Source organism: Amblyomma maculatum, chromosome 4 (assembly GCF_055883805.1).
Source record: "Amblyomma maculatum isolate TAMU_Amacu chromosome 4, ASM5588380v1, whole genome shotgun sequence".
Classification (NCBI taxonomy): Eukaryota; Metazoa; Arthropoda; class Arachnida; order Ixodida; family Ixodidae; genus Amblyomma; species Amblyomma maculatum.
The window spans coordinates 107,149,295-107,174,275 of record NC_139347.1 but is presented as its reverse complement, the minus strand read 5'-3'; positions in this window follow the sequence as shown (position 1 = coordinate 107,174,275).

Sequence of the window (24,981 nt, the reverse complement as noted above, 5' to 3'; positions counted from 1 at the left end):
GCACCCTTTTCACATATGTCTGAACACCGAGATTCTAATGCCGATTGCCGAGGAGTAATCTTCACAGTGCCTTCTGGCCAATCAGTGGGCACAATTGCACTAATCTCGTTAGCAGAGAGACATAATCTCTATCTAGCACCTGAAACGGGAGTAGGCTTTTAATAGGCCCGCATCTTGCTCGGAAGGCGGTAATGGTCGGAAGCATCGGGTGCACGATCCCAGATAAGAATGATTGGTGTGCATGCGGCCGCCTCTTAGCACAGCTCGGACTGTAACGTGCAGAGCCGGAAGACGAGAACGACCAACAGCTTGGGCTGTAACGCCGACCTGACTTCGTGTGGAATGTCCCCATCTGAATTGTGATAACTGCGCAGACGAGATTACGTGAGACATTCAGCTGCCAGCTGGAAAACGCTGTTCCCTTTAATGAGCGTATCGAGCACCATATCATGTGTTCGCCAGAAGGAACGTTATTTGGCTGATCAATATGTTTCACGGAGTAGCTTGAATGCTTTCTACTGTTTCGTAAGGATGTCAGCAAGATCAATCAGAAGTCGATACAACGTTAAAGTAGAATATGGAATTCCAACTGCTGTTCACTGTGCTTGCTGTCGCCTGAACATAACAGCATTTCTGATTAAGGCGGTAAGATCGACCCATGCAGGGCGGAGTCATTTGCAATCGCGCATAAGTATTTTTGTGTCCTAAGCCTGCATAGATCTAAACGCCTACAACACTTCCACCTTTGCTGATTCCTGCATGTATACAAAAGCACTATGTGGATTTACAAAAAAAAATTGACTAAATATATGCACTAAACTAGCCTCGCTTCCCTTGTTGTTCAATGAATAATGTTGGTTATGACGGCGCGAAGCTGCTGAAAAGCTTTCGTTACAAGTAAGTAAATAACGTTACGAGCAAGGTAGATCCAAGATAACACAAGACCGCAGATAACACATCTATTCTGTCGAATATATAGTTTTGTGTTCAGTCTCTGCACGCTTTTTTTGTTGTTGTTGGGGAACCACCTTGAATATGACTTTTGTTAGGAGAAATCAGTGTATGCCGTGCAATATATGCTCCCTAAGTGAGGGCGACAACAAAAAAATTGAGTACCTTTGGTCATAAGCTCCGAAATATGTTTATGAAAAACATAACAAGATTATTTTAGTTTATAAAGCAATCAGGATCACGTTCAAATGAGCCTTACCGACAAAGAAGACAGTGCAAAAAAAGCTTAGAGTGTCTCTTAGACGTCTTTTAAGAAGTGAACGGCGAAAGCCTGCCCTTCCTCTCCAATAATTTGCCTCTTATCATCATGATGAGTCACGCCTTGTCACTGTAGTCATTTTTATTTGTTGCTAAGCATTTTTACTTCTTTCCAGTCCGTTGCGGTCATTTAAAGTCCTCGTTTGACAACGATCGTTTCGTAGCATGATGAGTCATGCCTAGTGGTTGTAATCACCTATCTCTAAGCATTTCTACTCGCGTTCTTTTACTTGAGGTTATTTATGTCGTTGTTTTACATACTGGTCTTTCCGTAGCCATGATGAGTTGTGCCTTGTAATTGTAATCCTTATCACTCATCGCTAAGCATTTTAGTCATTTTCAGTCAGTTGGGGCCATTCAAGTGGTCGTTTTGCAGTCATCATGAGTCATGCCTAGTTATTGTAGCTATTACCATTTATAGCTAAACATTTTTACTCATTTCCAAGCAGTTGCAGTCATTGCAAGTCGTAGCTTTATAAATTAGTCATTACAAGTCAACAGAGTAAATATTAACCATATTAGTCATTGGCATTAGTCATTAACTCTATAGATGCCTAATTAAAACATTCATTCATTACCTATCACCACCAATTATTATCATTCTTAATCTCCCTCCTCACACTTGCGCTATTTGCGAGTGACACATCAGCGCACAGATGCGACACACAGATGACGCGCAAAGCTCCTGAGAAAAGCTGCCGCGCAGATTTGAGCCTAAAAAGGTTTTCGCCTTAAAATATTTTTTTGCGTTGAACTAGCTTGAAAATCGGCAGCCTATCTGGCCGTATGACGTATTATGAACCTAAGAGCTTGCTTCCTATGCTGATTTACATTAATAAGGAAGGCTCCGCTTTTAGAAAACAGGTCCGCGATTAGTGTCGAGTCGCGGCGAGTGACATGTCTAGACTTCACTTAAAATCATCTCTTAACTCTGGATCAAGAAAATAGGAAAGGCACATCATCTAACTCAGAAGCGGCGTATACAGTCGAGGTTCTCGACAAGGCAATACTAAGTTTGTAACAGAATTAGGTCAGAGCATCAATACGGCAGAGGAATTCTAATTGCGCCGAGAGGAAGGCAATGAGGGACAAAAGACAATATCGGTTATTTTATTTGAGAATTTACATTCCCACACCGCCTCAGCCTATGAGGGAAGCCAGTGGAGTTTCACAAAAATTAAACCGCCTGCAGCTTATTAACGTTCGCTGACATCACACTGTAAACAGGCACCTCTTTCCAGCTCCATCAAAATGCTGTCAACACCAGAATTTGTTCTCCGTATCCTCTAGTTCAGTACCCGAGCGCCCTACCGACTGAGCCGCTGGTAGGGCACGGGAAAAGGAATCGAGCTGTATAAGAAATAAGTGTTCCCGTATGGTAGCAGCTCATACAAAACACCTAATCCATGTACGGAGATAGTGTTCTATCGTACGTAATCTACCTTGCACGATGCCGCCCCACCTTCGGTGCACGTCAAATTGGCTGGTCCTGGTCGTCGATACAGTAAATGTGTACCTAGAATTTCGCCCGCCGGGTTCCCTCCTCACTGTATTTCGCCGCTATTATCACGCTCGACTGTGGGGGCGGTGGGATATGTCATGCGTCACTGCGCGGCTTCCGTATGCGCATACACAAGCGGCAAAAAGTTTTAAAGGCTTTAATGAGCCAATGGAGCCCCAACAATATCAATATTATTAACTACACTTACTCAATGGTACTGTCTCCTCTATTCCTTGGTATCTGCGTGTAGAATGTAAAACAAAACCTGTTAGCGTTCCAGCATAATATTGAAAAAAAAAAAATGTTTTGAGAGCACTCCGGTTAAAATATTTCCCAATATTTATTGTTTCATATTGTAAGATCCTGTTCACTATGAAAAAAAAACAACACATTCTGCAAGAAATTTTAGATAAACTTGGCCCGTTAAGTAACGACCGCAGTAGTCTGAGCGATATAAAATAAGACATGGTTTAACAGTGGAACGTACTCGGACGGGCATATGGTGCTTTATTCCTGACAGCAATATTTCTCATTTTCCATCTTTTATTTGAATACGTTGCTTCTGATAACTCTAAAAACAAATCACTTAGCCTTAATTAGGTTTGTTACGGCAGGAATGGTGCTACTTGTTTTTTTCATTGTGGCTATTACAAACATCCGACAACGAAAGAAAAAGCGTCGCAGAGGAGGCACAAAAGATAACAATATATGAAGTTTCTCCTTTTGGAAAGGAAACGAGGCAAACCCCAATTTCTTATAATCAAATAAGGGGTCCGGTCCCCCACACACCAAATATCCATTTATACTTTCCGCTGGGCGACTAACCGGTTTAAAATTCAATTATGTCGCTGTCCATATTCTTGAACAATAAAAAAGAACGTTTCGCACCTTCCTGCGGAAGCTGAGACCAGCTTAATACATGACAAACAGCAAGATTTTGGTGGTATAGTGGACAGCGCAAATTGATTTTTTTCAATAATAGCATACCGGATTTAAGTGAGAATGCGCAATTAGTACTGCTTTATATTTTTGTAATATACATAGCTTTCCAAAGCGCAAATATTTGCATGCGATTTCTTTATCCTTAAATTGGTTCAGAACTATTTTTCTCACATTTTTATTGAAGGCAATGACTTCACTGCGGGCTGAATAACACGCTAAAATCAAGGCATGTCAGACGACACAGTGCACACCGCTGTTCGGTGAAACGAAAGTTCTGTGGAGGCACAATGACAATACAGCCAGGGAGGTTATGGAAACTTTCAGAATAAGAATGTCAGGTGATAGTTGTGTGAGAGTGCGCCTCCCTTTTTGCAGCTTCAAGCTGAGCTTGATTATCTTAACTACTCACGAACGGGGTGAGTTGTTAAGCTTTTGTGACTATAGCGTTGTAATCATGAACTGCACATTCCATGTCCCTTTCTTTTTTCTTGTTATTCCAATACATTGGATGTTCCAATAAATTGTGCGAATTGATAGTGAGTACCTGTTCTGCCCTTTTTTCTATCTGTCATCGGGGCCTTGTGGTGCAGCAACAAATCGAATCTATACCAGCTCGCCGTGCACCTCTTATAGCCTGAAATATCTGAAATATCTCCTTACAATTTCACATGACTATAGCAAACCTTTAGACTGAATACTCCATAGAGCGACATTTTCATTTTGTGCTATTCTGGGTGCCCTCTTACGCTGTACACGCACAAAGGTAAAAATTGAATTTGCTACAGGGCATGTCAATTGAATCCAGTTTTAACTAGAATAATGCTAAAAATAGAAGGTAGCTTACATCAACATCATGGCGGATATGACATCGATCTGAGGGAAAGTTTATTAATGCAGGTCCGTAGTGGCATCTTGTTAATACTTCCTATCTTAAGTTATTTCAAGTGTGGAGTAGAGCTTTAATAGAGCCCATGATGATATAAGGAAGTGCCACTCCATGAACGAAAATAGAACAAGAAAAAAACAATAATGCACTAGCTAGGGACATCTTCTGGCTATCTGAATGAAAACCTAATAATATGTATGACCACGAAATTATACGAGTAAGGCTCTTATATACGTTTCAGCAAAAAGTTAGATGAAGCATGGGATTAATGCGGAAATTTAGCTTTGAACAGAGCAAACGCGATAACGTGCAGTCAATCTTAATTCTGAATTTAAAGAGCATGTTTGCAATGGCAAAAACTTTACCTGTTTTTTTCTCATATTAAACCGTTTGTTCCAGTGGGGAAAGATAAAGACGCCTTTGTGATGTAAGAAGACATTAAGGACCTGAAACAGCTGCGCATTGATATGACCTATGTTTCGTCCTAACATTTGTACATCCTCAAATCGATCCTCACTATTCGATTCAGATTACAAATATGTTCGCTAGCTGGAAAGAGGAGTAGGTCGCGGCATTATACAGTAGTTTAGAAAGCGCTTTGTGTATTTCCAATTATCAGACGTCCTATTCGACTGATTTTCTATTAGAAAGTGAAATAACAAGCAAGGAGCACAGCATATAAACTCTCACTGCCCATTTAGTTCAATAACAATACTCATTACTTTGAATTACCCATTCATCACAATGAATGTGTAAAATGAAAATACCTTGGCTATTTACCTGAGGTTATACGTTATGTATAAAACTGTAGACCTTTATAGTATCCCTCTAATTTGAAACTCTATAACAGCAATGTAAGCTGCGTCTGGACTATCATTAGTAATCACTGCTTAATCTTGCATGTTTCTTTTTTTTTCTTTCTTGTAAATTTAATTTTCAGTGGTATAAGGCAAAAGGACTGAACTACAGAGCATCAGAGGCAGTTGTAGCGGATTTCTTTCAAGCTAATCTTAACGTTTATATCTCTGATATCGAGCGCGCCCATAGAATTAGCAGCCAAAAAAAAGAACATCCCAGGCCATTGATTGTAAGGTTTGCTAGCTTTTAAACTTAAACAACAATATTGGCTAAAGCTTTTAAGCTAAAGGACGTAAACGGTAAGGTATGGATACAGGAACACTTCTTACCTCGTGCCCGATTCGTGCGAAAACGGAGGCTTGATTTTTATCGCGAAAATCGCAAAGAACAGAAAAAAAAATGCGCCTTTCATTTTACAAACTCTTCTTGTGTTAGAAAAAGTACTGCTATGATTCAGCTAATGGCTGCTTTCCTCAGATATCAGCTCTGGTAGAGGAGCCATGAGAGCAAAATGCGTCCCCAACTAGCAACGCCCAAGCCGCATTTTCAACACTATATTGGTCTTTTCGAAGCATTTTGAATAAATAGGATGATGTGGTTGCCACATCATCCTGTGGTTACCACACACACTTGCACTGCCGATGCAGTTGCGGGCACTGAGACATGGCTAACCCCAGATATAAAAGAGAAGGAAATTATGCTCTGAAAAGAATTCTCCTCGTATCAAAAAGACCGCGAAGTCAGAAGAGGTGGCGAGGTTTTTATGGTCGTGTGAGAAAACGTCACCACAGAAGTTATTAAAGTTTTAACGCATTGAAAATTTTGTTCGTTTCCTGGTACCTGGCAACCATTATGCTTGTGATTGGTGCCTGTTACAGACCTCCTGCTTATTCTATGATCTCCTCTGACAAAATGTGTGACGTATATCACGTGTGCAATACGGTTATTCAAATGCCTTCATTTTGTTAGGCGGGGATAGCAAATTTAGTTATCTGCCGTGGCAAGATGCTCCGACTATAAGCGGGCACCTCACGAATGAATGTAGACTTTCTTAACTTTTATCACTGTTTCAACTGACAGGGGTTGTCCTGGCTCCGACCCGCGCAGATGCTATCTTAGATTTGATTCTTAGGACACATCGCGAAAGTATTAGTACGTAAGTGATAAAGTGCATCAGCGAGTATCATGCAATTCACTGTTTATTCAGATATTCTACACCAAAAAATCTGATCCCGAAAAGGTTATTTATAGTTACATTAATTCTGATTGTGGTGCTCTGAACAGCGACATAGAAATGTTCTGCCGTTTATTTTTGTAAAGTTATAAATGTTGTAGTGTCTCTGAAAACTGTACTATATTTCGAGATGAACAAAAAAAACAATAGAGAGCTATATATAAAGATAAGGTACATTAACAATGACCAGCCATGGTTTTAACAGACCTAAAACGTTGCCCAAATAAAAAATGGTAGTATAGCAAAGCCTCACGTAGTAAGCCTAACGCTGACTGGTCCAAAAATTTTAATCTTTTCAAGGTATACAAAAATAAACTGAGAAGGCCAAGGATCACTTTTATAATATTCATATGCCAAACGTTTTGCGGACCAACCCACAAAAATGTTGGAGGGCCATTTCAACTGCTCCTTTAAAGGATCTTTAAGCTTGGAAGCAGGGAAGCATGAACCTTAAGCATGGGAGTTGCAGGCCAACCCAATGATTATGTTTGTAGTGTTAATCACGACACAACGACCTGTTCACTTAGTTTAAGTCATCATACTACAATAATCATTCCTAGCGTTACTCTAAACACAGGAGATGTGCCTTAAACGATTGAACGGTTGCCATCGTCCTGAAGCCCCGGACATGATAAAATCACTGCTAAGCTCTTAAAAATTACCGAATACAATTCGGCCAAAATTTGTGATTGCATTTTGAACAATCGCTCGATGAAGCACATATTCGAGGTGACTGAAAAAATGCTTATACGTAGTTCCCGTGCGTACGACAGGTCACAGAAATAATAAAACTGCTTTTAGGCCCATATCTCAGTCCTCTATACCGTGCAAATTACTTAAAGATATGCTATCTTCTCAAATTATGAACTTTCTCATTGATCCGACCATAGGTTCTGTTAACCAGCGTGTTTTCAAAGTAGCCGGTCGAGTGAAACCCAGAGATGCAAGTCACCAACATAATAATACAAAAGCCAACAATAGGTTTAAATAAGTGAGAAATCAGCATTCATATGCGGAAACATCAAGTGAGAAACAGAAAATGGAAGATAGCCAACTCTGCCCTTCAAAGCATGCGTTCAGACACGTCTAAAAGTATTCCTTAATATAATCATACACTGGGTACATGATCGAGTGAGAAAAAACATAAGACCACACAGACTGTGGATGGTCCTCAAGTCTGGCTTGATGGCAGAACTGATGAGGCTGGAAGTTCCATGAATTTTTCTAACAAATGCTGCGCAGTTACAGATTGATCTAAGGCGTTCCATTCCCTTACTGCTCGAGGAAACAAAGAAACATAATATCTGTTTTAGCACAAGCGTATTCAATATTCGTAAATTCATGCTTGTGACGGGTTTCTCTATAATGTTTCTCTAGAACTTCTTAGTAAAAATTGCAGACCAAAAGAGAGCTGCACCTCTTTCTAGTTTTACGCTGGTTTACGTTTCTTATTTTCTTTTAAAAATTGTGCTCGTGTTGCCGTCGACATGCATACAATATTTACGTTAATTTGGTACATCACGTTTCTTCATATCTTTCTTGTATTGTTAACACGTGATGACAGTATGTGTTTTGACGCCGTTTTGATGACGTCTTCCTCATTAAGTAATACTCACTTGGGCATTTACGGTAATAATTGAAAATAAAATGAAATAAAACACTTAAAATTGACACTTATCAAGCGACAGTAAAACTGTCACCACGTGAAATAAGGCGTAACAACAGTTTTCCGTCAAAGCTAATAAGAAACGCTATTATTATCATTTGTGAAAATTCTAACAGCTTTACTTCCTTATAACTGTATAACTTTTTATTCAGTGAAAGGTTTAATGCAGTGACATTTTTTTCTCGTCGCTCAGAACAAATGCATATTGATCACACTGTTGTTTTTCACGCCATTCGTCCTCCTCCTTGTCCTCCTGCCGGAGGTGAAGTACTGCGCTCTTTCGACATAACTAACGTATAATTTCGCAAGCTTGTCACAGAAACTTCGACATCTGCCGCTGCTAGATGCATATATTCCCCAACGCGGCAAATGTTGGGCGATGCTTCCACTGCGATGCCTAATATGCTGGTTTCTGTTTTGTTTTATTCATGTTTCTGTTTTCTGATTTTGTGCAACAAGAATACTCGCTCCTTTTTGATAGTAGTTCTTGTCATTTCCATCCATTCTGAACATTGTTTGCTTTCAAGTGTACGTTACCCCTGTCGAATAAAAAAAAAACAAATCTTAATATGTCGGAGTCGTCATCCTGGCTAAGAGATTAGAAATCTAATTTACTCCTCCCCAATAGTTATTTGGTGCAGCTCAAGGTGAGTAACTTGGAAACACTAGATCATCATCATTGTGGGTTCCTTCATTCGCAGTTCGCTTCTGTTTGTGCGAAATAGAGAAACATTTTCCGATTAGCAGTATTAAAGCGCAATTTAGTGAAGAAAAATGTATACAAGCTTTTTCTTTGCTCGCCACTTGTATATCTTTAACTTTGAAAGCCGTACAAGCATATTTTTACAAATCAAACTTGCAATAAATGAAAAAAAGAGACCGGTGTCACCTTAGTGTAAGCATCGGATAACGCTATAAACGCCGTTTTATATTAGTGCTTGTTTGAAATGAATGTTGGAGTAGAACACTAACCGCGGTTCGTCAAACCGATTACCTTCGGTACGCGTTCACAATGATAAGATTTTATTTACACTGCTTCCCAAACCCATACGGCCGTAATCTTTGTTCAAGTATCCGCGGTCCAATCAATTTAGCAAAAAAAAAGCGAATATATTTGCAAGCTCCTGCTTATCAGCTCTTAAACGCTCGACATATTACGTAGCGATTACTTTAGCAGCTACGATGTGTATTGATATCGACGCTGGTAATGAAGACAAAGTACCCTAGCCCTCAATAATGAGGGCTCTCCGGATGCAGGGAAAATAAAAAACGGTTGGAAAAAGTGGCGAGGAAAGATAGGGCGCACTTGAGTTCCGAAGAGTAATGAATTCAAACTTCCGTCCTATCGAAAAGTAGCACCAGTTGTCTGTGATTGGTTTTACTTGTATATTCATTAGCATCCATAATTTGTGCTTCAATCTTGCCAGTAACATTGGCGACCAGTATGCGAGAGGCGAACTTCGATCCACGCGATTGATACATTTCACTTCTGCATTGCTGCTTGGCGCTTAAATTGCTCCCTAGAGTGATTGGAATAATTCGGCTCGCGATGTTAGGTTTCTAATGTGACTTATCTATGCCATTAATTGCAGTCGATCGCCAAAGCTAATTACTGCCTAAAAGCCGATTCTTGCTTGTGTTTTGTTATATTTTTCTTAACGCTGGCGAGTAACCAGGAAGCTTTGATAGCCACAGCGCATTGGATGCCCCCCCCCCCCCCCCCCCCCCCAAACAAGAACGACGCAGACTGAAAACATATTGTTAACACATGCTATGAAGAAGAGGGCTCAAAGTTGTCATTGTGAGATCTCTGAGATACCCGAGCTGTAGATGTGTAGCTACATTTTTCAATATTATAACTATACTGTACAGCATGTAAAAACAAAAGAAGAATAAGTTTTTTTGGATAGACAGTAGCATTTCTTCTTAAACAGTGAATCAAACACAAAATTCGCAAAAACATGCACGCAGGAAACTAGCGCCGGTAGTTAACTAGCACGTAAAATTTCGCTGTTGTTTTTCTTGATTTCGTTTTGAGACAATGTTAACGAAGGAGCGCTTATAATAGTTCTGAAATCTCACAATCACAACTGATTCCATAATCTCTAGTTTGTTAAGAGTACAGCCACATACAGGAGCTTCTAATATCATCTATATATCGCCACATCTCGATAGAACGCCAAGGAGGGCCGAAAGATAAGACGGTTTGATTAGTAGACTAGAACGAGTCTTGCGCTCAAGATTCCTCCTTCTTCTTCCAGGCTCGCGCTTGTGTCCACAGTCGTCATCTTTTGCGTCGTCTTCTATGCGGCAATATTTCATGTACATTTGCAGCTCGAAAAATTTTGTATCGCCCCTAGTCTTCTTCATTAGATCTCGGTTAGAAAATGACTTACTTGCTTTTATTTCAGCGGCTGTTCATCATCCAGCGTAACGGGGAGCCAGCATGTGGGCGCATGCTTTTGACACGTAATGGTAAAGGATCGTTTTTTGTTTTGGAACTTACAACAGCAGAAAACAGGTGGGTGTGACATATGCTAATACATGTGAGTCCTTCTATGTGTCTAACGTCATGAAGACAAAAGCTTACACATCACATACAGGCAGCATATGACGTACATGTCTAAAAAAAGTGTCTATGAAAAGCTGATTTATAAAAAAGCATAAGTATAACCAACGGAGAAAAATGAAAATGAGAAAAGAAATAAGCCATGTCCATTCAAGATCTGGAACTAGAACTCTTCCGCACCCGCCAACCAAGCTAACTACTGCTTAAGCAGAAATTTGATCTTTCTTGCCTTTGAACAAAAAGATCATTGCAACCCAGTTGTTTAAAATGGTCAGATATTTCCTTTTGCCTATTGTATATATGCGTTTTCGCACTTTGTGTTTTTTTTTTTAAGTGAATTGCGTTTCTGGCTTACCGAGAACACTTTAGCAAGCTGAATCGTTCTCCTAGCTATTCCAGAAAGTCATAAATCTTTCACATATTCATAACGCATTAAGACTTACAGACACATCACGCAACATCCTGATTTAACCGAGCTTGTTACGTTGTGATTGTCTTAGGACAAATATAATTCATGCTGCATACAGAGATATCCATCCCAAAATTTCATGTCACACTGGCCTATTATAACTTGAAGTGATGACGGCGGAGCAGCAATGCCTATGAATGCATTTACGACTAACCGTTTTAGATACGTAAACAATCAAAAAGCTTGTTCTTATTTCCTGGAATCAGTACCCCTTTGGTACGTAGCGACGTATTTCAGCCATATATCGAGCATATATTTCATGCCGCTACAGAAACTACCTTCTTCCTCGCTAGCGATGCGGCCTATTCTTCATTCACAGATATGAAAATGTGCCAAAATTTCGGACAAGTGGCAGCGACTATTGTCTATAATGAACGCATACCCTCGCGAGTAAGAACGCGATACAAGCTATGCGAGGAGCTTTTATTGTAGCTGGCTAGCACTTCGATAGCCTCATAGCTTCGAGGCATTGTACAGAAAAGTTGTAATGTCTACTGTGTATATTTTCATGATTATCTTTTCGCTTGCATGGTCAATCCGTTTTAGCTCAATTGGTTGGTCCTGTTTGGGTTGCGAAACGAAGATAATCTGACCGGCATGAGCTCCATAGAGAACGGGTTCTTTCTGCTTCAGTTCCGAACAAGACACGGTCTGCCCAATATATGAGCTCCATACTGTAGTAATATGTCCGATTTGACCTGCATACCTGATATGGTCTGTCCATTTTGACTGTCGTACTGTACACGACTTTTTCGGTATGAGTAACACTCCGCAGCAGGAAGCCAGGTTTGATCTATATGCCAGACATGGTCTCTCCGGTATGAGCTCCATACGGGAGTGGTCTCTGCGGTATGAGCGTTAAACTGTTCCAAATTGAACCTGTTTAGTTTTGATATTTAGGGCGGGTCACAATGGTATGAGATTTATATCGAATCATATAGTTCGATAAACATTATTTGGCGTGGTAAGTTTTTTTATTGGGGCATCTGCAAATATTAGGATGTGCTGGACCACGAACGTGACTAAGCGCATACTCAACCTTCCATTTCCATGCCAAATAACAGGCTGTAACAGTTCGGAGTCGTCAAAGTTGTGTAGGAACTACGGAAATAACATCTCGTGCATGAATGTGCTAGACTAACAAAGGCGCCTTCCGGCGGAAGACTCCTTGACACACTTCAACTCCCATAAACACGATAGAAAAACAGCATCATGTCACCATACCAACTCGCCCCATAAACACGTACGACTGCAGCAACAATAAAGAATTCTAGCACAGTGGCGAAGCCCCTTTGAGTTCAGGGTTTGCCGGCGAAATTGGCGCAGTATACATGCCGGGAGACGAGAATCCTGTACTCGTGCGTTCAAAAGCTATTATTGTGACAAAAAATTGAAAATTGAAAAAAAAAAAAGCTATTTCTAGTAATATACAGGAAATGGCATCGGGCGAAAGGCTTCAAGAAAAAGCTTCGAATGTGCTGCATTGTTTACACTGAAGAGATACGATAGCCTGAAAGTTTGCTGTTATTGTGACAATGAACACGCAGTCATTTTATTTTTTTTATTATTCTTTGTGTCATTTTTATATTTTTGTACTTTTTACTCCGCACCCTCCGGTATTCTTACCTCAGTCAAGAATTATGTACTAATTATTATGTTCACAGGAATGTGGCTTCCAGTAACGGTTAGCGCGCTCGTCTGAGACAGGGAAAGACGGTGTTAATAACTATTAATGAGCACTCGCGCTGGTAAAATGCTTTCGTTATACGCGCTGATGACGCTGCTCATGAAGGAAGAAATGCTTTTGCATTAAAATATGTGTCAGGGAAGCTGACGTAGTCGGTCTCAATCACTGTGTGGGTGGAGGGGGCCCGGAAGCAATCATTTACAGAGGAACACAGGTGGAAGAGTCTCCCTTAGAACACCCACCGTAACACCAGCCAAAGAAATTACTTTCGCACTTGCAGCTACAGATCCAAACTCGTGCGAGGGCATCACGGACCCGAGCGTGGAATATGAGGGCTACATACCATGAAGAAGTTACCGCTCTACCACATATTTCTGCAATACTATCACATACGAGAACCCCTCACTTAAACGCATAGTCGAACCTCTAGGAAATGAGATTGATGAAATGAGGTTATTGAAGAAACTGCTCGGGCTATCTTTTAACGGAAACCCACACTTCATTACATGTATTCTTGGGGATAGCTGGGACAACCCTTCCTGAATTTTCTCGAAATGTTTCACTATTATTGCTAAAATCATCCCTGATACCCATTCCTTGCCCCTTGCCACGGGACTGGGAGTGGCTGACGAACGAATTCAGAGATGACTCCAGACGAACACTCTTCTCTGTCTTGCAATACTGGAATACTTTACTAGATGCTCCTTAGGCACAGCACACTGTGTGGGGAGGTAGCTGACATCTATCACATTGTGTGCGAGCGTGCCAGCGAAATCCGGCTCTTGCCTCCTAACGTAACCCTACTAAAGAGTCCTTGCGCGACTTTTCTGCTACTCGAACAGTACAAGTTTATATGTCCTGGGTCGCGAGGGCGCGGCTGTCCCTGTCCCAGATGTTCTGATCTAGAATTTTAGCCAGTGCGTAGACCTTCTAGCGAGGTTCTCGTTAACGCTAGTATTCATGCTACTATACACAGCCCAATGCGTACCACTTCTGCAGTGCGGCATTATCGTTTCGAAAGCTAATATTGTGGCAATAGCTTACCCTCTTTATAGAAGAAAACGTTCTACCATAAATACTGTCTTCATATGTTTCTTATTATTTCATGGCTTTCTTTAACGTTGTTATTATTCGACCAATCCTGCTTGCGGTTGTTTTAAGCTACAGGTTTTCTGGTAGACCTGTTATTTTTATGACATGTTTTTTTTTTTTTCAATTCCTTGAGAACCCCCAGGGAAACCGCATAAATCCAACTGACATGTTTAGCGACTTCCTTTGCCGGGTTTCTGACTTCTACGGTATAGTATGTTCAATGAAATTTATGTTCTCTTGTATATTCTAGCATTTAATTTTTTGTGTCGAGATCCACGCTGTCAGTGTTGTCCTCTGCGACGATCTGTCGCTCTATCTACCTGCTGTACAAATATAGTTTTGCTTTTTCATCTCTTATTCTTTAATCTAGCCAGCGTGCACCGTTCATGCGTGTAGAATTTGGTCACACTAGAGAAGTCACTGCCGCCGTATAGAAGTCACATAACCATAATCACAGCCAAGATAAGCAAACGTCCGAGGTTCCACTACGGAACAATCATTAAGGCCCAGGAAGTGCCCACTGCAAGTAAAGAACGACAGTCGCGCCTAACAAAAACACTTCGAAAGATGGGACCGAGTCACATTTCGCCACAGGAAATGGATCGCGTGTCTATAGCGAGACCGATTGCGTTCCTTTTTTTTTTTTGCGTGTGTGTGTGTGGGGGGGGGCTCCTCGTGTTATGAGTTCCTCTTTCTTTGCAATGGGGTTGAACTATGGCTGCGGTATTGCCGAAACAGCATTCGCTGCATTCCAGGGCTACGCTGTGGCAGTTTATAGTAATCGAGGGGAAGAATGTACCCGGATGGAGAAGCCTCTCTTTATTGGCTTACCTGTGTTGCTAAAAGCTAAGTTTGTAGATACCGTGCCGATTACAACTTTCTCATTTTGAGATAATATCGACACGTGCCTAGTACTTTACTTTTCGCGGCTGATAAAGAAGAGACCAAACTATTACATTTTCGTCGTTCCGTACAGCTTACGACATCAAGTTGCTCCTTTTTGTTGGTGCCTGCGACATCGTCTGAAATGGGTTCCGTACCTGGTACATGAATAAAAGAATAGCCCTGAAATTCCACTGCAGCAGCACTCACAATGAACATTTGACATTTTGAATGAAGTTATTGTTATAGATAATAAAAATTTGGAACATATCAACTTCAATGGCAGTGATATATATTTTTTTCAAGGTTTCCGGGTGGAATGAAAGGTTTGATTCCCCCCTCCCTCCCTCCCTGTTTACATTTGTTTTCATGCGCATCTCGCGCTTTGTCCAACATGCTGCGCTGATGACAAAATTGTAGCTTAGTTAATTAAATAGTTGTATTATTAAGGTTTGGGAACGAAATAAATTATCACTTTCTGCTTTTTTACAGAATATTTATTTTATATATCTAATGGCCGTTCGGCTTTGAGAATGCTAATTGCACAAGACATTGTAGGGCTTAGATACGGAATTCTTGTTGCTGTCCTGATTTCACTATCAGCATTGTTGAGTTTATGCTCTATGTTGCATATTTCTTTACTCAGATGGTTTTGTCTTTTATATAATAAAAATATTTCAGTTGTCACCCCTGCCATATAAAATAAATATTAAAATCAAAACCAAACTGAAAGCTTTCTTTATTGAGGCAGAACATGTTCATATTCGAAAATCTTGTCCATGCCAATGCGCGAGGCTATACTAGGCTGGTAAAAAATTTATCGCATACATTAAAAGTTGAAATGCTGACGAACGCCCCTGGGGGCTAAACTAAAAAGCCATTTATTTATGGTACATTTTTTTTTAATCATTCTTTTGAGCTGCAGCTCTTTTTTTGTGACGTTCGGAGATATTCTTAATAGCTGAAAATCTAATATCTTCATAGCTGCATTGGTTCATGGCTTTTTTTTTCTCTTTTTGCACTAATATTACTCCATTGTCTGTCATAAAGTATTCGAGCCCGCTAGTACTCCCTCTAAATAAGTCTGGTCTCTGATTCCTTTTATCTGATAAGCAATGTTAAACTGGTGGCTGCTTCTTTGACTATTATGTCTGATTTCTTCTATGCACTGTCAGTTCTTTTTGCCGGAACGCCTTTGCTTCTAAGCATAAAAATTGTGAAGCGTCCAAAGAAAGTAAAAAGAATTGACCTATTATTATTGTTTCACTTTAAAAGACAACATTAAGAAGCCGATCGATAAATGAATGTTACGCACACATTAAGGGATAAGAGGTTACAGGCCACAAGCAGTATAAATATCTAAATCTATAACGCATGCGATACTGTTCTGGTTTTAAATCATAAGAACTGTGTCAGGCGCAATCAGCGCTTGCAGTTGTCTGAGAAATGTGAAGATTTTTTTATGCTACTTCCGAAGAGTAATTTTCTAGCTCTACTTAATTTATATACCTTTGAACATATGCATTATTGATCAAGACATTAGCAACGTTTTGCAAAGTTGACTACGGTGCAAAATGTTTTTGCTGCCTAAGATGCAGGTTTCTAGTACGGTGGTAATGTACGGCTTTAGAAAGACTCGACATTACGCATGCTAGTGCTCTTCATGGTCGCTCCTATTATTGTTGGGATATGACCTTGGCATGCCATTATTCTTCGCTACTAATAATCTATTGTCAGATTCTACTTTAATAACTCAGTAAAATGTGGTATTTCACTGCAATATCACCTTATTCCCCTTCGGGGTCTTTAGATCTGCACACTATCAGGCCTGTGCATTAAAATAGCTTCTTGCACAGCTCATTTTAAGTTATGCAATGGTATTTTAATAATTTATTGTATTCCTGCTACTTCATGATCGGTAGATTGTTGTTCAGCATCAAGCAATTCTCATTTTTTGCCACGACTGTTCTGGTTGCATTACAGTCCCTTCTGCGCACTTTGTTGTAACAATGTCTGTTTTTTTCGTGGAGGATTTTATTTATTGCCTCTAGTTTGTCTTCTTTCCATCCTGTTTTCTTAGGCAATGCCGGCGCACTGTAATTTATAAGCCACTAGTGGTGCTTCTTTGAATAAAAAGTCATAAAAAACAGTGCAGGGGCTCACTAGCACGTCATAAGGAATTTAAAGAAGTGTTACGTAAATTAAATCTCAGGGATCCCAAATCCACTTCTTTCGTCAGTGAAGCCGAACTTTTTACCAGTATGCAGGTACTCCTTTTCTATAGTATCACAAACCACCCTGAATGTCGTGCGCTAAGCCAGAAGTTATTTCACCTTATCCGGTGGGATTATTTTTACAGCGGGGAGCATAGGGTGCGCACATCTGATAACAGCGGATTCCGGGGACGTCCTCTTGACTGGAGAGACTGCATTTCATTATTGAATATACGGATAGTGACAGCAGATATGTGGGCCTGCATCGCGAGTTCATATAAATTTATGATGATATACTGGCTTCTTGTATTTTATTATCATCGTCATCAGCCGGACTATGCCCACTGAACGGCTAGGGCCTCTCCCATTTTCCTCCAATTAACCCAGTTCTGGGCTAGCTGCTTTCATTTGACCCCTGCGAGCTTCTTAACCTGCTCCGCCTACCTAACTTTCTGCCTCCTTTGCTACGCGTTTCTTCCATTGGAATCAAATTTCGTAGCCTAAGCGACCATGGGTTGTTTCCTCTTCGCAGTACATGCCCTGTTCATGCCCATTTCTTCTTGATTTCCACTAGAATGTCATTAACTGTACCTATTTCTCTGACCAACTCAGCACACTTCCTATCTCTTCACGTGGCACCTACCATTTTTCGGTCTGTAGACCCCATAGCCTTGTTTTTACTGGTGTTTTTGCGTGTCACTAGACTTTTATTCGTTACCGTTAAAAACTTCATATCTAAACTTTGTATGCCATGATCAACCTTTGACCGTAGTATCGTTTCCTATGTCTTAGTGGTTATACACAATACACACCTGCGGGCAGCATTGCCTTTTTCTTGTAAGCGAACATGATGGCGTTTATGCTTCTTACTAATCAATAAAACGTGAATTTTGGGATCATCAAAATTCATCAAAGCCTAAAAGGGTATACACAAGAAGCGTTTGACATTACTGGCAAAGTTACCCACTGAATCGATGAATATCAGGATGCAATCTCAGAGCTTGTTACGTCTCAACGCATTGATTTGCCCGCAGAACACCACCTACATTTTGAGAAAAGGCGTTCCCACTATCAGGCTACACTGGCATTGATGAACGCTTATTTTAAGCGGGGAGTTTTACAGCATGACCAGATTACAGATCCAAGTTTCCCTTTTGAGAGATGTCTCCTGGAAAACAGAGTTTCCGACTATGGAATGCGAAGCTTGTCTCTGGAAACCATCGAGCTTTATCAAAAGAACTTATTCAGTAACAACTGCTTCCTTGAATAATACAGCTCTTAAGCAATGGCTTGTCTCTTATACATTCTGCTAAACGCATAGTACAAATATTATTTTTGCACAAAATATTATGAAGCTCTAACATACGTGTGAAAAACTGTTGATAATACCTATCAATAGGTCCTCTAAAACTGACTGCGATAGAGAGCCCATCCTTTTTCACCGGCTAAATATTCTGCACGTTATCCGAGATGTGGGCCATGAAGGCTATAATAAAGGTGGTCGAATGCATAACGTCTTTTCAAAAAACATTGGAGGACGTGATGGGTATACATTGTATTACTTTGCGCCTTACATTGTACCTGAAAAAAAAATAGTTGTTTAAATCTGGTTAACCCTAATTGAATTGTGATAGCAATGGCGGAAGCTTCTTTTGCCGGCTACATTATTATATCAGTATGAGCTGCTACAATATTTGGGACACTTAAGCTCATCCTTTAAGAGTATGACGCGAGAGCTTAAGTACACCAGCCCACATATAAATGAGAAGAGTTCATTGCTGCTGAACCGAATGTGAAGCGAAAGCATTAGCTGCGGGTAACCGAGCGTCCTTCGTCTTCTTCTTCCTTGTCTTCTTCATCGTCTTCTTATTCGTCTTTGTCTTCTTTCTCTTCGTCTTCTTCTTCTTCTTCGTCTTTTTTATTTTTGTCTTCTTCTTCGCCTTCGTCTTCCTCTTCGTCGTCGTCTTCTTCTTCGCCTTCGTCTTCCTCTTCGTCGTCGTCTTCTTCTTCGTCTTCGTATTCTTCGTCTTTGTATTCTTAGTATTCGTCGTCTTCGTCTTCTTCGTGACTGCTCAAGGTCAAACGGGGCGCTTCCCAGGAGTACGCGACGGGCCGAAGCCTAGAACAATATTGCTATCGCAATAAAAGGGCTCTTTAAAAGCTGTTGTGGTTAGGCGGTACAAAGATTCTGAATCGTTTGATCTAAACTTTCTAAATCTACAACTGTCGCAGATCATGTACTCAAGAGGTTTAAGGGAGGCGTGAAATGCATTTCACTTAAGTCAGTTGCTGAAACATGTGCAAAACTGTTATTCATCCAGATGCGAGATACTAAAGGTCGACCCTTTTTATATAGCCAGTTTACTTCAACGAACATGGGGAAGTTATTCCTTTCAGAGAAAAATATGCCCTTTAGAAGATTTCCATTTCAAGGCGTAGTTTCAAAACAGCAAAGTAAATAGAACAGGAATATAAAAAGATAATAAATGCAACTAGGGAGCCTACAAAAGAGAAGCGAGAGACAAAAAAAGCTCACAAATCAACAGCGTGATCTCCCGCCGCTATTATCATTCGAATACCGAAGGGGAGGACGAGGGAGACCAACTAATTTCCTTGAGATTCCGCTATAACCCTAATTATGTCTCATTTTTCGCCGCCTCGAAAAATGGGGCCGGAGCACTGCTTTTGGGAAGTCGTTCGTTCTGCCTTGGTTAACACGGGCAAGCGCAGAGCGGCGTCGACTTGGGCGGCTTTTGCGACGACAAACTTCGGCAGAAGAAGGCTGTGGGCATGAGTGGGTGAACGTGAGGAGCTGGAAAACTGCACGAAACTGTGCAAAATTTAGTGGTTCCTCGTCTTAGTCTGTGCGTGTGGTTCAGGGTTGCACTACTCAGAAAAGAAGGCATTTCGTGGTCTAGAACACCATATACGTGACGAGTTGTGATTTATATGAGTTCTCAAAATTTTAATTCCTGATCTTCTTTGCATGGGCGAAAAACTTTTATAACCCTCTCGTGTTGTCTTGAGTAGCATCGCGACGGCTTTTCGAAGGAATATTGAGCTTATAGAAACAGTCGGGGCAGCAGGCTGCTATTGTAATCAATAGTGCTGTGGTACATATTCGTTGATTCTTCAGTTGCCGCCAAGTTTACTGTTCAAAAATACCACCCGAACAGGCCGTATTAAGATGATAGCACTAGCTGTGCGACGAAGGAGGAACTTAGCCGAGATCAACATCAGCGTCTATTCGAAACCGCTGTGAGTACTGTTCAAAGAATTTCTCACAATCACGTGGCTTTTCTTTCTCAAAATAAATCGCCACGAATTTCAAACTGGATGGGAGTTTAACCGCGAAAAGAATGAAACAATTGAATAAAATGATAATTGGTCTAGATCTTCTAGTGCAGCCTAATCATTAATGGATTAGAACAATGACTCAAAAAATGGCATCAAAACTGGAGTTAAAGGCTGTGAAATAAAACTTCGAATGGAATCGAAATTCAAACAGAATGAGGAAAGTTAAAGTTTGGCGAGTGCTAGAAAAATGCCATCTATAACATTTCCTCCCCCTCCAGACAAATTATATTCTGAAGTTTAAGGAGATCTCTGTCGCATCGTAGTGTATGCGGGAGGCAAAAAGGCCGATCTGTAAAAACAGATCATTTGAACTAGTCTTCTGTCAATTAGCTTTCTTCGAGTTCCAATTCAGAATAGTAAGCACACAGTAGTGAAATCAATTGTTATTGGACACCGTCATTTTGTTCCAGTTGCGAAAGTTTGGTAGCGCGGATAGATACTTTTCACAAAGGAAATTACGTGTTTTGAGGTGTAATTTAAAAATGTATAACCTAGAGGCATATAGTGTCATTTCAACCCTGAAACTTGCTTATTCAACGAATCCCCAACAAGACCTGTTAGCTTCGAAATGGCGCAATAAAGAACGACTGCTCGAAGAGCCATTCCTTTTAGTGAACGCTTAGCACGCCTTGCATCAGGAAGAACATATTCTTGAGAGCGCCTCCATATTCCTCAAGTATTATTTCTGGTTATGGGTAACGAATAATGCAGATTGGTTTCTAAGCGATATCATGGGTACTTATAATATTTGTACACACATTTCTTTCCCGCAGTCGTTTAGCGCACAGGTGTAAATCATGTGGAGGGTGATCGCTCCTTCAAATAGTTTCACGGACATTTGTTACGTGGACTGCATCAGTTACTTCACATTGAAAGCTTTACATAAAATCTTGATAGGTTTGGCTACTTGCCTATTTATTTATTGGCAAGATAACAGGATACTAACTGAATCTTGTGTTACGTTTTAGAAACTTTTAATTACCGCTTTATTACTTAGAGCCCTCTGACTGGAGCGCATTAAGCGTAAATAGCTAACATCATGAGTTTTGTTCCTCAAACAAGTCCGGTGAAAAGGAACGAAAAATGTAAACGTACGACATTATTGTCTTCTTTCATATGTTTTGCGTTATGAAACTCGCATCTATGACATGTGCAGGCTAATAGTAGACGCTTCTGTGGTTTATCGTGGACAAATATTGCTTCGTCTCGATCAGAGTAAAGGCGTGATTGCTACAAACATACAATGGCACGTTCCGTCTGCCTATTTCCACAGCTCGGCATATATAAACGGAGTCAACCGATTCACGAAGCGAGAAAAAAAAAAAAAAAAACATACTATTAAAACGCTCGTGTTAGCAAGTGCTCAGCACTCGCATCATGGTGCACCTAGTATTATTAAAAGGTGAGCAATTAATAATTGCTTGCGATTTTGCGACATTATGGTTTTCACCATAGACTAGAGAACTACATCAGTGGGTCCACATTTTTCACGTAAGTAACGAATGGTGCTGTCATTTACATTATGTGAGCATTTTCATGATTACTCTAGAGTTCGCTCATACTAGACGTTTAATATTCACAAATATTATTCATCGAGTCCCCGCCGAAACTTTAAGGCCATTCTCTAAATAACGACCGTAATTTGCGAACATGTTGACCACGAATTAAACAGCGCGAAACGAACTTGCAGTTTTTTGTCAACGTGCACGATAGCTATTTAAATGTGATTCCTAATACCGCTTTTTCTAGTTATCATGTTCCAAAGGTAAACACGAAATTTATTTTTATTTATTGCTGTGATGGTGATCTATTAGGCTTACTTTTATAGTGCTTCCTGCCTACATAACCATTTACCATTACCATCGGTATGCGGGCTCCCTTTGAGTTTATGTTTTGGGAAGTATTGAAACAGATGTTTTATTTTTCAATGTTTTCACACTAGCCGGAAAGCAGGAACCGGATGTTGAAGAAATATGTTGTGCGCATGCGCATCAAAACATTTTATTCGCAGTAAATGTCGCGAAATGACTGAAGAGAATCGGCGAACTGGATTACCGCTAGCTGGAGCCAAGGGGAGGAAAGTAATACAAACGAACAGCAAAACCGAAAAACAAAGCCGAACCACGAGAAACAAAGCTATAGAACTGCTCAATGTCTAGAATCCGTGAGTCGCATTTAGCTAAGCTAGGTAAATCAATGGGTATGTTTTCTGACCCCTTTGTTAAGCCTTTGTAACGAGCTCTATGACCTCAATAGTGGTCATTCCATTTTGAATGCTGGTATATTTAAGCTTTATTTTTACGGGAAAAAAGTAGCAGTAAAAGCAGTAAAGTACAAGGAATCAATAAATCAATTCTAATTCCAATTCCAAATAGCCCTGTCACTACATTTCTATTTATCTTCCCACCCCTACCCCTACACCTAGTTTGCGCTCAGTGTTTTTCAAGGCATGCAAATTGTTTTTTGGGCACTTGGGTGTATTTATTTTGAAAGCAGAGCATTATTCACCGCTGGATAGCACGGCTGGGCTAGTCAGTTGTGGGTTTGCTTCCTGTATGCTTCCTCTCTTGAGTCTGCTGGCAAATATTTCATGCACCAAAATGACACGAATCGTGTTTATGACCTTACATTTTGTGCACTTATTCTGCGCAGAAAATGCCTTGATTAATAGGGGTTGATACGGGAGAACGCACCAAGTTCGAATGTAACAACCAATTTAAAAAAACATGTAATTTATTAGGTTATCTTAAAAATACGATCTGGGGGGCTGACGTCAGTAGTTTAATCGCTGAAGAGTACTTTGAAATATTACGTCTAGAAAGTGCATTTCGTATACAATTATAAAAATAAAATGGCAGAAATAAGAAGAACAGCAACCATATTCTAAAAGAATTTCGCTCCGTGCATCCATGTTTTCATTGCATGCTTTAGCTACGCTTTACGTAAGGTTTATATACTGCACTATGGGCTATTTGGGCTTCACCTCGTTGGTTCCGAATCACATTGCGTTTTATCTTTTCTTCAAAAACCGATTCAAACAAAAATATTAAATAAATCGCGGAATCAAGAGCGGTCTGGCCTTGAACTAATCATTGTAGGTGCCCATCTAGAAAGGCGAAACCTACTGCATCTTCATTAGGCAAAACGCAACCTGAAAAATGAACTAAATGAGCAAAGAAATAAAGAAACTACATCCCTTCCAAATCATGTAAAACCGTGCTTATCAGAGATTTCAATCCTATAACTAGGTTGAAGCAATGCTTAAGCGCCCTTTATATTTTTTATTGTTGCTACATACATCAGCGTGACTTGCCTGTAAATCATGCTTTTTTGCATACTAAGTGTTGTAGAGGGAATGCCAACTTACAAACTTCCACTTTGATATACAGACTCCGACGCATTTATTGGTTGTTTGGATGTAGTACTGTTTGAGTCAGTTTGTAAGAAAATCGGTGGATATACTAGGCGCCATTAAGACTCTCCACTCTTTTTGGGTCACGTGTTCAACGCCCAGCTGCGGCAGTCGCCCACTTGCCCTCTGCGAGGAGTCAGGAAGAAGTGCACAAAGGCCGCTACAGCACGGCAAAGCTCAACGGAAACGCAGGCAGAGAGGGAAAGCAGTCCCAAGGACTTTGTGGAAGACGCGGGGACAGGCAGTTTGTTTTCGCCGCTGCTTCGAGGTGAAGGCTCTTTGTTTTTAAGAGCGGTACGAACTGCATACACCGTTGACCCCGTTGAGCGCCGACTGCACTCATCGCTAGGAGGTAGCGCAGCCTGGAAACGAACGCCTCTTTTGGAAGGGCGAATATCGTGCAATGATCAAACGCTGCCACGCTGAAGGGTGTAGGCCTTCTTGAAAATTGGTGACAATTAGTCGGTGCACGAGTACTGAGTGGTACTCCGTGACGATTCCAGCCCTGGATACCAACAATGGTGGGACACGGCGGCACTGAACGGATGTCTGGGCGTATGTGTAACAGTGACGGTTATGATGCGAAGCGGGAGGACTCGGTTCTGCTCTTCCGATGTCGTCCGCAATAGTGCCGACTCGGACACCGATAATTGCAATTTAAAACGAGCAGCCAAGGGCGCAAGCTTTGGGTTACGATAGCAAAAATGGGATTGCGTTTTGATGTTCTTTACTGTATTTTCTTTTTCTTTCCAAGGGGAGAGATCTTGTGTAACACTGCGAAAGCACGAGGCGCGGCATGTGGCCTAGTGAACCAATCATTTCGAAGTTCAGTCAGTAAATTATGTTTGCTGTGAAACGAATATGTTGTCCGTTTGGTTTTGTGTGTTTTAGGGAGAGAGAGATGAACCCTCCGGAAATGAAAAGACATGCGAAAGTGTTTGTGG